This window comes from Pseudorca crassidens, chromosome 1 (assembly GCF_039906515.1).
Source record: "Pseudorca crassidens isolate mPseCra1 chromosome 1, mPseCra1.hap1, whole genome shotgun sequence".
In the NCBI taxonomy this organism is placed as follows: domain Eukaryota; kingdom Metazoa; phylum Chordata; class Mammalia; order Artiodactyla; family Delphinidae; genus Pseudorca; species Pseudorca crassidens.
This window is the reverse complement of record NC_090296.1, coordinates 184,139,046-184,151,127: the sequence shown is the minus strand read 5'-3', so window position 1 is coordinate 184,151,127 and position 12,082 is coordinate 184,139,046. Positions and strand designations below refer to the sequence as shown.

Below are 12,082 nucleotides of genomic sequence, written 5' to 3'. Positions count from 1 at the left end.
CAAGTCTTCTTTCTTCTCTATGCCTGGATGTGGAGCCAGTTTAAACTGGAAGTCAGCCTGAGATACGGCTCCTACCATTGCTGGGACCAAAGTACCATCATCTCTGCTTTATGTAGACATGACCCAGATGTGCTCTTCAGATATTCTGAATTTCTGACATTTTTCCCCCAGACAAATCTGGTTCCTGAACAAAAAATAAATCTTTAAGATATATTTGTTGTGCAGCTAAGGAGCCGTCTGAAGGTAACCTCATAGTGGTAGCTAAAAATGAGAGAAAAATAACCCAGGAACAATTTTTTAAAAAAGGAATTTTACTTGCATTATGAACATTCGTGAACCAAATAGCATCCAGACACTTCTCATTCAGAACTGCAGACATGAGAAGGATTCTTGTGCTTGGATCAGCACCTATTTTGGCCACAGTTATGAGTTAGAATCCTAACAGGATGTTAGGGAGCTCTGTGTTCTACTGCATGAAAGGAACAAACATCCCATGCGCAATTATTTGTTTTAAGTCGCTGCTAACTTAATGATCAGACTTGAAATTGAACAAGCCTGTCTGGGACTGACTGTGTTAAGGCAAAAGGACTCAGGCGACGAAGGAACTTGCAGACTTAAGTTTTCAACTTGCTGCAATTGATGGGGGTGGGGGAAAGCCCGCTTCTAAAGGTAGTTTTGAGAAAACACTTAAAAAATCCTGTTCTATTTCTACTCATAAACCAGTGTGTGTATTCAAAGGTGGGACTTCCTTATAATCACTTTGTACCGTCTCCTGCAGCTGGGAGATGGAGGAGGCTTCATTTGGTGTGGGAGAGAGGCTGGACCTCCCGTGCCGTGATTCGGGGGCTGCGCTCAGTGACACGCACCCTCTTTCCCCCTATTTCCTTGGCTTCATTTGTTAAGCATCTGGCATCATGGGATATAGGGACTAAACTTCCACTTCATAGGAGGTGTGTGGGGGGACTTTCCTTGACGTTACATTGGTTTGTATGATTAAATCCCTCTCACGTTAATTAAATCCGCAGGAGAGGTTGTAACTTTAACTGTGGTCTCTCTAGCTGATTCCCAATGAACGATAATGGTTTCTCGTTTGATGACAAACGCATGGCATGCCATTATCTCCTGCTTTTCTTTCTTATACAATTAAAAGTGTCATTTGAGAGTTATACTTCAGGTATCTCTACTTACTTCTAGCACTGTCTAAAATAAGAATGCTTATTTGTTTGGGGTCCACTGCTGTTGAACCCTCCTTTGACCTAAGAAGGAGGGTGGCACCATGAAATATGTACTATGAAAACATTCGTGACCAGACTGTGGGATTTATACCAGAAGGAGGTGGGGAGAGAGAAGCAGACATTCTTGCTTTGCCTTTTCCTCCCTCCTGAACTCCAGTCCATCACCAAGTCTCGTCTTTTCACCTCCAACTATGTCTGAAATGCACCCACTCCCCTCTAACTGCTCCACCCCTGCCCTCACCAGGGCTCCCGCCTCAGCCCCACCTGCCGCTGTTCTCTGTCCTTCAGACCTACTCTCCACCTAGATACCAGGGTCATCCATGAAAGCAGAAGTCTGTCCTGGTCCCACTCACCCTTCAAATAAACTCCAAACTCAGCCTGTGAGGTGCTTCCTGGACTGTGCCTGGGGTCCCACCCACCCCCGTCCTCCAACCCAGCACACGCCAGGCAAACTGCTCTCTTCACTGGGTCTTCAAGCAGACCAAGGACTTCTGTCTCAGGCCCTTCTTCCGGGAACACTAGGCTCTCACCACCACGCCCTGTGCACAGACGTACACACACACACACACACACACACACACACACGCACGCGCGCGCACACACACACACACACACACACACACACACATACACACACACGCATGCACACAGCAGGCTGCTCCCAGGCAGGTCTTGACTCCAAGTCTCCCCTTCAAAGAAGCCTCCTGCTGCCCTGTGTCTGAGTGTTTTCCCTCCTCTCATTCTCTGCCACTTCCTCTTAATCCTGGGTTTGGCATCTGTCACAGGTGTTTTTTTTGATTAATTTTGATTGGAGTATAGTTGCTTTACAATGTTGTGTCAATTTCTGCTGTACAGCAAAGTGAATCAGCTACGTGTATATCCCCTCTTTTTTGGATTTCCTTTCCATTTGGGTCACCACAGAGCCCTGAGTAGAGTTCCCTGTGCTGCACAGTAAGTTCTCATTAGTTACCTATTTTATATGTAGTAGTGATCCGTCACAGTTTTGCTGTGGAGCATTCCTTATTTCCTTTCCTCTCCTTGTCTATTTTCTCCACTAGGTGAGCATCTTGTCAGTTTTCTTTTTCAGCACATACTGTGTTCTTAGCACGGGCCTGAAAAGTAATAAGCACTACATATTTGTTGAATGGATAAATGAATGAGAAATGTGGAAAGAGAGGGGAAGGGAAAAGGGAAAAATAAATGAGGATAAATGGGTCTTCCCCACCCTCATAATTTTAAAGTTGGAAATAGCTTTTGAATTTAAAAAGAATTGTAGAGAATGCTGTAGGGGAATGGTTATTATATAAACTATCTACTTGTATCATTAGCTGTAATTTGCCTGGAAATTTCATACTAAGCACAGTGTGTTTTGAGTAGCACTTCTGCGGATGGAATTATACCATGATAAAAATGCTGGCCTCTTAATTGGGAAAGAAAAAAAAGAACTTGGGAAGTAATTATTGTAGGTGAATCTCCAGTATTTTCTTGGTATATAATAAGGTGCCAAGTCTATGTATATTGCTCTTCCTGGATTTCCAAACTCAGTCTACTTTTTCTCCTATTACTAAATGAATCTTACTTCTTATGGCATTTCAACTCTGCACCCTTAACTACATTCACTTATTCAGTATAGATTTTTGAGTGCCTACTATGTTCCAACACTTTGCAGACTTTTGTACTAATTTCCATATTATTTCCTTTGTTAATGCTGCTTTTCCAGACAGGAAAATCACTTTTTATTATTTTTTCTACTCACCTTTCAGATTCTAGCTCTGTCCTACTTTCTCTAGGAAGCCACTCCTATTTTAACTCAATGATAATTCTTCCATGTTTAAAACTCTTGTTGCATTTATGGTCTTTTCCAGCCATTTGTGGTTTAAATTATTTTTATGCGCAGTAGTTTGCCCTCCAGAGACAGACAAAAGCATTTGGGCACTGGAGACATTTACCTGTCTTGTGTATATCATCCTGCCTAGTAGGATTCCAGGAGCAGAGTAGGTGCTCGTTAATTATCAGTGGATTTGTTAATTGACCTAATCGCTGCTGTGAGCACATGGGAACCACAGCAGGTAAGGTAAGCCTTATGCACCCAGAGGGCATCTATCCCGCCCTCTCCAGGGCTTGAGAGTTGAACACAGTGGGTGGGCTTACTTGCTGTGGTTGTGAATGAGTGGATGCCAAGGTATTATCTATACACGTTTGAGCCAAAAGAGTTGGTCAGTCTGATAGCTGAGACAAAAGAAATTTCCCCCCAGATCAATGCTGTTATGTCCACACACCATCCAGGGAGGAGGAGAGTTCGGTCCATCGACATTATGGATTCCCTGGCGGAGCTATTCCTGTGACTCGTGACTGTCTGATGCACCGTTCGCTGGGAGATTCATTTTAAGGTCACCTCGCTCCTGAGTTCTGCCTCTGTGCTCGCCATGAAACCCTCTAATAACTTGGTCTCCCGTATGCCTGCTTCTCATTAGATGACCATAAACAGGCATTTGGGCTCCATGAATTGACGAAGGCAAGTTTGCCTCTGAAGGGTGGCAGAGCTACTTCCAAAGGGCTCAGTAAAATCAGGTTTCTTAACCTGCTAGCCTGAGACCAGACCTTGGGCTGTAGTGAATTCATCAAGGTAAATGCAACCGTGTGGGAAGTCTCTGAGCAGCCAGCGATAACATTTGAAACTTGTTAAAACCTCTCTGGATAGTAATTTCAACCTGCATCTTGCTGTAGTTTATTGGAACAGAAGGGAGGAACATTCACTCCTTTGCACCACCTACGCTTCCCTGCAGCAGTTAGGAAGAAATTCTCAACCAGACTCCTTTACAGCGGGAGAGAGGGCGGGGTGGGAGGCATGTTCTCCTACTTGCGCTACTGTCTCCTGCCCTTTTGCTTTTAGGTGAGGATTTTCTGAGCTGCAGAATTTCCTTCAAGAGGGAAATGAGGGGAAACAAATAAACTCTCAACTCGTGATGCACTTGGAATTATGTAGAATTCCCCAAAGTCATCTTACATTCATATAAAATTCTGTTACCTGTTCTTGAAATCCAGAAATAATTTTTTAAATTTCTTAGACTAATTTTCCTATGACAAAGTCAGTAGCACACAGATCAGGAAAGTAAAGTGAGTTTGACAGATGAGTTGCAGTCAACATGAGCAAAACAGATTCTGCTGCTTGTTGTTTTTCCAGTGATTCTTTGTGCTTAATTCTGTTGCCGTCACCCAGATGAACCTGGTGCAGTGAGGAGGCTCAGCAAACAGCAGGGGCTCCAAAAAAAACATATTTGAGAACTTTTGTGCTGTCGTGGAAGAAAACTAAAATGAGGTAGACAGTAAGGTGCCTCTTGAATGTTGTGAGGAAGTTTTGAGAGAAACGTCTGTTTTACCATCACATATGCTATTTAACTTTCTTCTCCACTTAGAGAAGAAATTTTTAAGATATCAGTGATCATTCTTTTCCTTAAGGAATTTAAAAATATTAGAATTCGCCACCCTGCCTTCAAACAAAAATAGAATTATTGCCTCTTTAAATAATTGGTGAGGAACTTCTGTGAAGAAAAAGGGTACCTTGAATGTCGTCTTGTCTGTGGCATCTGAAATACAGAAAGATCTGTGATTCTGAAGCATTTGGTCTGTTTACATGCGGACTTGGGTCTCTGTGAGTTGCTAACATGTTTGAGAGACAGGTGTCGTGTCCTACTGTATAGTAATGCTCTGAGGCATTACCAGTGATCTCCAAGGGTATTAGAGGATACTAAATTTCTTAGATCAAAATTAATGTAAATACACTGGAATTTAAAAAGATACACAGGGTGTGATTAGAGAAAGATGTAACTCCTACCCCCAGAGGAGTATATAAATCATGTCAGAGGTGGGCAGTGCAGGCTTTGATTTGCAGTGCTGGCCATCTTATGCTGTGTTTGTTTGTATATGTTATTTCACGTCAGCATAAAAATAAAAATAAATCACCATTCTTGAGAGCAAAGAGTATACATTAAAGTGCACGAAATATTTCTGAGTAGTACCGTGACCAGGTAGAGGGAACATTTGTTAAGGCAAGAGCGAGAGCTGCTGAGTGAAGGAGTCTCACAGGGGAAGGGCAGGCGTCTGTGGTGAGGCGTGAGGTGGTTTTCCAGAATTCAGAGATTTGGATTTCTCTAATAGACGGTCTTCCAAGTGTTGAAGATTCAGGTAAGCAGATAGACTTGGTCCGACAGAAAATTATGAATATGACAAACATTTCTATGAAGATACTGCCATATCTTGGGAGAGAAACAGAAAGGGTCTAAAAATACTTGTTCTTTTCAAAAAGTAGGTTGACATGGGCTAATGTTGACCGTCTCTGCTGGGTGAGTGCAGGCGCAGGATGGGTGTCATGATGCCCTTGCTCAGGAGAGTGAGAGGAGGAAGGTGGGGTGAAGTGAGACACACTGAGGGGTCCTGAGCCAGCCCAGGGACGGTTAGGAACTGGGGGGGAGTGGGCAGAAGAATTACATCTAGATCCAATCTGGATCAATGCTGGTCTTTAAGAAACTCTGCTCCTGACATGGGACGTGGCAGCTGGAGCTCCAGGGTCTTGGGGAGAGAGTCAGTCAATGTCAGTTGGGTGTGTGTATATCCACACAATTTATTAGGGTTCCTGCCTACAGCACAGGGAGTACAAGTGAGACGATTCAGTGGTTAGAGGGGGGCATAGGGTCAAAGTCAAGCTGACTGGAGTTTGGGATAAGGTCCCCTAAGAATTTAGGCAGAAGCCTTGTTGGATGGACTTGGACTAACAGCAAAGGTCACCCGATGGCCCACGTGCAGTGAGCAGGCAGCTGACCTGGGCTCTCCCCAGCCTCCCTGGGTATTGATTTATTAGCAATGAAAGCAGGTTCAGGTGGCACCGCTGGTCGATGAAAGCTTACTGATCTCTGGCCCACTTCGGTCAAGATTGATTTAGGAACTTGCCGTCTGGATGGGTTAAACTAGCACGGGGCCAGGGAAGGCAACAATAAATATTGAATAAAACAGATTCTTTTCGCTCTGATCAAGAAAGCAAATATCAAAGCCAAACATCTGACATCTCAGAAAGTCCATATGTTGAAACAAGGGAAGACAGAGTTGGTTTGTTTCTTCGAGCTCAAAGAATTTGCTCTGCAGTGTTTGTCTTCACAAGGGCAGACCAGGCATCGGGTTCTGAAGTATTTAAGAAGATCTATGCAAAACAGAGAGTGACCGAAGTCCCCACATTTGAAGTTTTCACTGGAACGGAGCTCAACAGATAGCCTGCTTCCTGTGAAACTCTTTCCTTCAAACAGAAATACCCAGCTAGGCAACTTTCCTTACTCACCTGACTTGACTAGGAATAAAATTGTGGGTGTGCAACCTTGATCCCATCTGCAATCATCCTAGCCTTTGAGACTCAAATAAAATAGACTTGTCTCCACTCTACAAGTCCTAAGACATCCAGTGCCCTTGAAATATCTCTGAGTTTTTGGTTGTTGTTGATTTTATTTTATTTATTTATTATTTTTTACTATAATGTATAGAATTAAAAGATTTTATTTTATTTTTGCAAGGGAGGGTTAGGGGAGGGAGGGAGTTATTTTATGTGGTCTCGACTGGCTCTGAGCTTAACTTCATTGAACTATGTCAGTCTCTGAATGATCCTGCTGTGTTTTGCAAGCTCTTTTTGTTCTGCCTGATGCACACATCATTCTTATTTTATTTTTTTGCTGTACGCGGGCTCACTGTTGTGGCCTCTCCCGTTGCGGAGCACAGGCTCCGGACGCGCAGGCTCAGCGGCCATGGCTCACGGGCCCAGCCGCTCCGCGGCATGTGGGATCTTCCCGGACCGGGGCACGAACCTGCGTCCCCTGCATCGGCAGGCGGACTCTCAACCACTGCGCCAACAGGGAAGCCCCATCATTCTTATTTGTCTCTCCAAAATACAACAAAGACAAAACTGTAAAATGCAGCACAATTTTAATGTTGTTTTGTAGCAATAGGGGTCGTTAATTACCTTGCTGTCCCTAGACACTTTAAGACAGATTGTTAATCTTCAACTTAGAAGTCTTCATGCATTTTGTCACTGAGGGTTTCTCCCTGGTCAGTTTCTCTGGCTTCCAACCTCTTGCCGTGTCCCACAGTCTTTACTTCCCTTTTCCTCATTTTCCCCACTCCTCCCTTTCACCTCCAAATTCCTGTCAAGTTTTCATTCAAAGTAGATTAGCTTTCTCTATGTTTTAATGATTCCTTTTAGACTAGTGCTCGTACAGTTGCAGGTTGTGATCAAGTAGTGGGCTGAGAAATTTATTCCATAAGTTGAAACTAGCATTTTAAGAAAATAGAATCAAATAGAAAATACCCAAGTGCATTGCTCATGGTAAAGTGGAATTTTTCAGTAGATTCCATCCTGTTGTGAAGCGTGTTTTATGCCACTGCTGTGGGCCATGCAGTATGAAACTTCTTTCCACCCACAAGCGTTCTAGCGTGGTATTTTCCTAAACAAATGACATTGTCCTGTTATATAGGTTCTCAAAAATCAAATCTACTATTCATGGAAATCTGTGCTCCACCATTGCTGCTGTGGCACCACGGGCTTTAAAAGCTGTTCTCAATGAGAAGTTTCAAAAAATCTTTGCACAGCAGGAGCAAAGCCTCCTGTGATGACACCTTTCTGGGCAACAACCTTTATTTAGATGTATGTCGACCTTTATTTAGGAAAAAATCCAAGCTGATTCATCAATACTCATGCTACTTCTCTGTTACGAAATACTGTAAAGAGGGAGTGAAGAATGTGGTCAAGGAAACTGGAACGATCTGACTTTCCAAGTTGAGGGGTTCCTCATTTAGGGTATTGGTGTCAGTATTGCCCTACCGGGACCTACCAGGACAGGGTGCTGAGGTCAAGTGTGTGTATGCTGACACTGGGGCAGCAAAGTGGTTGATGAGTAATTAGGGTAAAGGACTCCAGTTTGATAAGCAACCGAAGTTAAGAAATAAGAGAATTTTTTAAAAATTTTGTTTTTTTTTCTTTTTGGATCATAGAGCAAGAATTTCCATTTAAAATGATGACCTCTTAATAAAACTAAAAGCTGGTTCTTTGAGAAGATAAACAAAATTGATAAACCATTAGCCAGACTTATCAAGAAGAAAAGAGAGAAGACTCAAATCAATAGAATTAGAAGTAGCAAATGACACTGCAGAAATACAAAGGATCATGAGAGATTACTACAAGCAACTATATGCCAATAAAATGGACAACCTGGAAGAAATGGACAAATTCTTAGAAATGCACGACCTTCCGAGACTGAACCAGGAAGAAATAGAAAATATGAACAGACCGATCACAAGCACTGAAATTGAAACTGTGATTAAAAATCTTCCAACAAGGGCCTCCCTGGTGGCGCAGTGGTTGGGAGTCCGCCTGCCGATGCGGGGGATGTGGGTTCGTGCCCCGGTCTGGGAAGGTCCCACATGCTGCGGAGCGGCTGGGCCCATGAACCATGGCCGCTGAGCCTGCGTGTCTGGAGCCTGTGCTCTGCAATGGGAGAGGCCACAACAGTGAGAGGCCGCAAAAAAAAAAAAAAAAAAAAAAAAAAATCTTCAACAAACAAAAGCCCAGGACCAGGTGGCTTCACAGGCAAATTCTATCAAACATTTAGAGAAGAGCTAACACCTATCCTTCTCAAACTCTTCCAAAATATAGCAGAGGGAGGAACACTCCCAAACTCATTCTACGAGGCCACCATCACCCTGATACCAAAACAAGACAAACACGTCACAAAGAAAGAAAACTACAGGCCAATATCATTGATGAACATAGATGCAAACATCCTCAACAAAATACTAGCAAACAGAATCCAACAGCACATTAAAAGGATCATACACCATGATCAAGTGGGGTTTATTCCAGGAATGCAAGGATTCTTCAATATACGCAAATCAATGTAATATACCATATTAACAAATTGAAGGAGAAAAACCATATGATCATCTCAGTTGATGCAGAGAAAGCTTTCAACAAAATTCAACACCCATTTATGATAAAAACCCTGCAGAAAGTAGACATAGAGGGAACTTTCCTCAACATAATAAAGGCCATATATGACAAACCCACAGCCAACATCGTCCTCAATGGTGAAAAACTGAAACCATTTCCACTAAGATCAGGAACAAGACAAGGTTGCCCACTCTCACCACTCTTATTCAACATAGTTTTGGAAGTTTTAGCCACAGCAATCAGAGAAGAAAAAGAAATAAAAGGAATCCAAACTGGAAAAGAAGTAAAGCTGTCACTGCAGATGACATGATACTATATATAGAGAATCCTAAAGATGCTACCAGAAAACTACTAGAGCTAGTTGCAGGTAAAGTTGCAGGATACAAAATTAATGCACAGAAATCTCTGGCATTCCTATACACTAAGGATGAAAAATCTGAAAGTGAAATCAAGAAAACACTCCCATTTACCATTGCAACAAAAAGAATAAAATATCTAGGAATAAACCTACCTAAGGAGACAAAAGACCTGTATGCAGAAAATTATAAGACACTGATGAAAGAAATTAAAGATGATATAAATAGATAGGGAGTTATACCATGTTCTTGGATTGGAAGAATCAACATTGTGAAAATAACTACACTACACAAAGCAATCTACAGATTCAATGCAATCCCTATCAAACTACCACTGGCATTTTTCACAGAACTGGAACAAAAAATTTCACAATTTGTGTGGAAACACAAAAGACCCCAAATAGCCAAAGCAATCTTGAGAACGAAAAACGGAGCTGGAGGAATCAGGCTCCCTGACTTCAGACTATACTACAAAGTTACAGTAATCAAGACAGTATGGTACTGGCACAGAAACAGAAATATAGATCAGTGGAACAGGATATAAAGCCCAGAGATAAACCCATGCACATATGGTCACCTTATCTTTGATAAAGGAGGCAAGAATATACAGTGAAGAAAAGACAGCCTCTTCAGTCAGTGGTGCTGAGAAAACTGGACAGCTACATGTAAAAGAATGATATTAGAACACTCTCTAACATCATACACAAAAATAAACTCAAAATGGATTAAAGACCTAAATGTAAGGCCAGACACCATCAAACTCTTAGAAGAAAACATAAGCAGAACACTCTATGACATAAATCACAGCAAGATCCTTTTTGACCCACCTCCTAGAGAAATGGAAATAAAAACAAAAATAAACAAATAGGACCTAATGAAACTTCAAAGCTTTTGCACAGCAAAGGAAACCATAAACCAGATGAAAAGGCAACCCTCAGAATGGGAGAAAATATTTGCAAATGAAGCAACTGACAAAGGATTAATCTCCAAAATTTACAACCAGCTCATGCAGCTCAATATAAAAAAAAAAACAACAACCCAGTCCAGAAATGGGCAGAAGACCTAAATAGACATTTCTCCAAAGAAGATATACACATTGCCAACAGACACATGAAAGAATGCTCAGCATCATTAATCATTAGAGAAATGCAAACAAAACTACAATGAGGGGCTTCCCTGGTGGCGCAGTGGTTGGGAGTCCGCCTGCCGATGCGGGGGATGCGGGTTCGTGCCCCGGTCCGGGGGGATCCCGCATGCTGCGGAGCGGCTGGGCCCGTGGGCCATGGCTGCTGGGCCTGCGCGGCCGGAGCCTGTGCTCCGCAATGGGAGAGGCCACCACAGTGAAACGCCCACGTACCGCCAAAAAAAAAAAAAAAAAAACTACAATGAGGTATCATCTCACACCAGTCAGAATGGCCATCATCAAAAAATCTAGAAACAATAAATGCTGGAGAGGGTGTGGAGAAAAGGAAACCCTCTTGCACTGTTGGTGGGAACGTAAATTGATACAGCCACTATGGAGAACAGTATGGAGGTTCCTTAAAAAACTACAAAGAGAACTACCATATGACCCAGCAACCCCACTACTGGGCATATACCCTGAGAAAACCATAATTCAAAAAAGTCATGTACCAAAATGTTCATTGCAGCTCTGTTTACAATTGCCAGGTCATGGAAGCAACCTAAGTGTCCATCAACAGATGAATGGATAAAGAAGATGTGGCACATATATACAATGGAATATTACTCAGCCTTAAAAGGGAACGAAACTGAGTTCTTTGTAGTGAGGTGGATGGGGCTAGAGACTGTCATTCAGAGTGAAGTAGTCAGAAAGGGAAAAACAAATACTGTATGCTAACACATATATACGGAATCTAAAAAAAGAAAAAATATATGATCAGAAGAACCTAGGGGCAAGACGGGAATAAAGATGCAGACCTACTAGAGATGGACTTGAGGATATGGGGAGGGGGAGGGGTAAGCTGGGACAAAGTGAGAGAGTGTCATGGACATATATACACTACCAAACGTAAAACAGATAGCTAGTGAGAAGCAGCCGCATAGCACAGGGAGATCAGCTCGGTGCTTTGTGACCATGTAGAGGGGAGGGATAGGGAGGGTGGGAGGGAGGGAGATGCAAGAGGGAAGAGATATGGGGACATATGTGTATGTATAACTGATTCACTTTGTAATGCAGCAGAAACTAACACACCATTGTAAAGCAATTATACTCCAATAAAGATGTTAAAAAAAAAAAATGATGACCTCTTGGGAGGGATAGCTCTGCCTGCCACTTATTCCTAGATCAATATCCTTGTAAAATTAGAACTTTCCTTGAACAAATTCATGAAAATAATTATAAGAATAATTCTTAAAATATACACAGGTGTCATAGAAAGAAGTCTTCATCTATAACAATGATTAAAAAATTCCATTTTTCCTTGCTGAGTAAGACTACATGATTGATTGGCTCTGGACACTCCAGTGCAAGAAAGCAGACTCTCAGA

General features: G+C 42.3%; 1 long non-coding RNA gene across 1 annotated transcript in view; it reads left to right on the top strand.

Moving 5' to 3' along the window:
• LOC137204863 (uncharacterized) overlaps positions 1–11,675 on the top strand; it is an 85,370-nt gene extending 73,695 nt beyond the window's left edge. The window contains exon 3 of the long non-coding RNA XR_010933899.1: positions 8,265–11,675. This is a non-coding gene — a long non-coding RNA (uncharacterized lncRNA). The remainder of the gene's footprint in view (positions 1–8,264) is intronic.
• The last annotated feature ends 407 nt before the right edge of the window (positions 11,676–12,082 follow it).